The sequence below is a fragment of the Aedes aegypti genome, chromosome 3 (genome assembly GCF_002204515.2).
Source record: "Aedes aegypti strain LVP_AGWG chromosome 3, AaegL5.0 Primary Assembly, whole genome shotgun sequence".
NCBI classification, from domain to species: Eukaryota; Metazoa; Arthropoda; class Insecta; order Diptera; family Culicidae; genus Aedes; species Aedes aegypti.
Window position 1 is genome coordinate 319,925,813 of NC_035109.1, and position 3,939 is coordinate 319,929,751.

Consider the following 3,939-nt stretch of genomic DNA (forward strand, 5'->3'; position numbering starts at 1 on the left):
GAATAGTGTTTTTTTTTTCTAAAATTTGAAAGAAATTCCAATCTGGCAAGTAAATTTGCAATTTAGATTTAGCTTGAAATGTTGCATAAATCGAATACATTCAAACCTACAACCTTTAATATTAACGAAGGCATCGACTAATGGAAATACCGAGCCATGGAATAGATATGCTTTGGAAAGCTGGTTTAGGGAACCACTATACTACCCCTATACGCATAATTGTCGCATTTTCTATGGGATTTCCTATTCACATGGAACAGTTATGCAAATAGGGGCAGTATTGCAACTCTAAAACTCTGTCCATAATTCGTTGCAACATCAAGGCGGGCTTTTCGACTAGTCTCGCTTTTCTAGACATAGTAAAAACATTGACATGAAGGGTTTGATGTGTTCTCGAATTTTCTTGCGGAAATAAGTGCTTAACGTTTATCGTCTTTATTACTCTACAGGTTAAACTAGACCAGAAGGTCGACTCTAGAGGCACATTTATACCCTTAATGGAATTTCAATATTTATCGAACTATTATCTTTCGATATCTCCATAATATTTTTCAGGTATTACTCGTGGTAATTCTTCTGTGTTAGTAAAAGTATTCCTGGAAACAATTTTGTTAAAATTTCAGAAAGGAAAAATTCCATCACGACCACGGACCCCTTTTCACACTTTCCCACTTTCTGAGAAACAGCCTTAGACTGATTGATTTCGCCGCCTCCAAAAACATTGCCATACGTAGTACCTACTTCCAGCACAGCCTCCCGTATCGGTACACCTGGAGATCACCCCAACAGACTGAATCGCAAATCGACCACGTTTTAATTAATGGAAGGCACTTCTCGGACATTATCGACGTCAGAACCTACCGCGGCGTAAACATCGATTCGGACCACTACCTAGTGGCGGTTAAAGTGCGCCAACGACTCTCCGTTGTGAACAACATTCGGCACCGACGCCCGCCACGGTACAATCTGGAACGACTCAAGCTACCCGAAGTTGCAACTGATTACGCTCAAAGCCTTGAAGCAGCGTTGCCGGAAGAGGGAGAACTCACCGAAGCCCCTCTTGAGGACTGCTGGAGTAGTCTCAAAGCAGCCATTACCAACGCAGCGGAAGGTGACATTGGGTTCGTGGAAGGAAATCGACGGAACGGTCAATTCGACGAGGAGTGTCAGATGGTTTTGGACGAGAAGAATGCAGCGCGGGCGATGATGCTGCAGCAAGGCACCCGTCAAAACGTGGGACGATACAAACAGAAGCGAAGACAGCAAACCCATCTATTCCGGGATAAAAAGCGCCGCCTGGAAGAGTTGGAGTGCGAAGAGATGGAGCAGCTGTATCATTCTCAAGAAACGCGTAAGTTCTACAAGAAACTCAATGCATCCCGCAAAGGCTTTGTGCCGCAAGCCGAAATGTGCTGGTATAAGGATGGAGGTATCTTGACAGACGAACGTGAGGTGATCGAAAGGTGGAAGCAGCACTACGATGAACACCTAAACGGCGCAGAGAAAGAAGATCTAGGCAGCAGGAGGAATGGCTTCATGAGTACGGCGGATGAGGAGGACGTGCCAACTCCCACAATAGGTGAAGATAAGGATGTTATCAAACAGCTCTAGAACAACAAAGCAGCTGGAAAGGATGGTATTCGAGCGGAACTTATTAAAATGGGCCCGGACAGGTAGGCCACTTGTCTGCACCGATTGATAGCCAGGATGTGGGATACAGAACAGCTATCGGGGGAGTGGAAGGAGGAAATAATATACCAAATATACAAAAAGGCTGACAAGTTAGAATGTAAGAACTATCGAGCTATCACCATTCTTAACGCAGCCTATAAAGTGCTTTCCCATATCATCTTCCGCCGTCTATCGCCACTGGCAAGTTAATTTGTGGGAAGTTATCAAGCCGGTTTTGTGGACGGGCGATCGATGACGGACCAAATCTTTATGTTGCGGCAGATCCTCCAAAAATGTCGCGAATACCAAGTCCCTACGCACCACCTATTCAAAGCGGCCTGTGATACCATCAACCGCGAAGAGCTATGGAAGATTATGGACGAGAATGGTTTTCCCGGGAAACTGACTAGACTGATCAAAGCAACGATGGATAGTGTACAGTGCTGTGTGAAGATATCGGGTGCATTATCGGACCCGTTTGAAACACGCAAAGGGCTTCGACAAGGCGATGGTGTTTCCTGCCTCCTGTTCAATATTGCACCAGAAAGTGTTATGAAACGGGCGGGCTTCACCATGCGGGCACGATCTTCACCATGCGTTGCTGACGACGTGGACATATTCGGAAGAACGTTTCAGGTGTTTTCTGAAGAGTATACCAGGCTGAAACGTGAAGCAGATTGGGTTCGATTGAAGGTAAATACGTCGAAGACGAAATATCTGCTGGCTGGAGGAACCGAGCGCGATAGAGCCCGCATTGGCAGACGCGTGATAATCGACGGGGATGAGTTCGAGATGGTGGACGAATTTGTCTACATCGAATCATTGATAACGTCGGATAACAACTGCAGCAGAGAAAATCGAAGACGTATCATTACCGGAAGTCGTGCTTACTACGGACTCCACAAGACCTTGCGGTCTGGTTAACTTCACGTCCGTACTAAGTGTACCATGTACAAGATGCTGATGAGACCGGTAGTCCTCTACGGGCATGAGACGTGGACAATGCTCAAAGAGGAAGCTGCAAGCGCTAGGAGTTTTTGAACGACTTGTGCTTAGGACGATCGTCGGCGGAGTATGTGAGAACGGCGTATGGAGGAGAAGAATGAACCACAAGCTTGCGCAACTCTACGGTGAACCCAGTATCCAGAAAGTCGCCAAAGCTGGAAGGGTACGATGGGTGGGGCACGTTGTGAGAATGCCGGACAACAATCCCACAAAAATGGTTTTCACCTCAAATTCGGCCGGTACAAGACGAAGGGGAGCGCAACGAGCTAGGTGGTTTGACCAAGTGGAGCAGGATCTTGGAAGTGTGGGGCGATCGAGAAATTGGAGGTCAGCAGCCATGGACCGAGTTAGTTAGCGTAACATTGTGGCACAGGTCATGTCTTGAAGGACGTAGAGCCAGCAAAAGCAAAGTAAAGTAAACACTTTCTGAGGTACTCCAGATTATGCTTTTGCCCTAAGTCACCATTGACGACAGTACATCTGAAAACACGCATAATTTGCTTCCAGAAATATTTTCAAGCAATGAACTATTTTTAGAGTTAACAGTTGGAATCTAATGATTTGGCTCCATCCCATTACCCCGAACGCCATTACCCCGAACGCCACTACCCCGAACGCCACTACCCCGAATGGGTCACTACCCCGAAAGCCATTACCCCGAATGGGTCATTACCCCGAACGCCACTACCCCGAATGAGCCATTACCCCGAATAGTATGAGATACAGTACAGTATCTTGTTTTGCGTGCAAAAATGCGTCTTTAATAAAGGCTGGTAATTAATGGCACGTAAAATTCGTCGGTAAAATGTTCATCATATATTTTCCCTTCTTTTATATGCCAGCTATTCTTTCGAAATATCTTGATGGCAACTATATTCTTCTAATTCTTTCTGAGACAGTGCCAGTTTATCAGCTCAGTGGGCACCTTCGCAATTCAAGGGTTCATTCACAAATTTCATTTCGCCAAAAATTGCCATTTTTAACACTTTTTTTGTATGGAAATTCTACATATTGTGAATGGGCTGTAACATTTTGAGGACAACCATCCACAAACTTTTTTGCTCCCTTCAGCATTACGAAATTTGTGAATGGGCTTTAATAATATAAGCCTTTTATTGACTGAAAGGAATTCGAATCCATAACCCTCAATATGGTGTTGCTTAACAGATGCGTAATCACCGGTATTTGGACTTGTTGGTGGTGTTCATATTTCAATTTTGTTTTTGAACAAATATTTTTCTTTCTTATGAATATAGATTATGT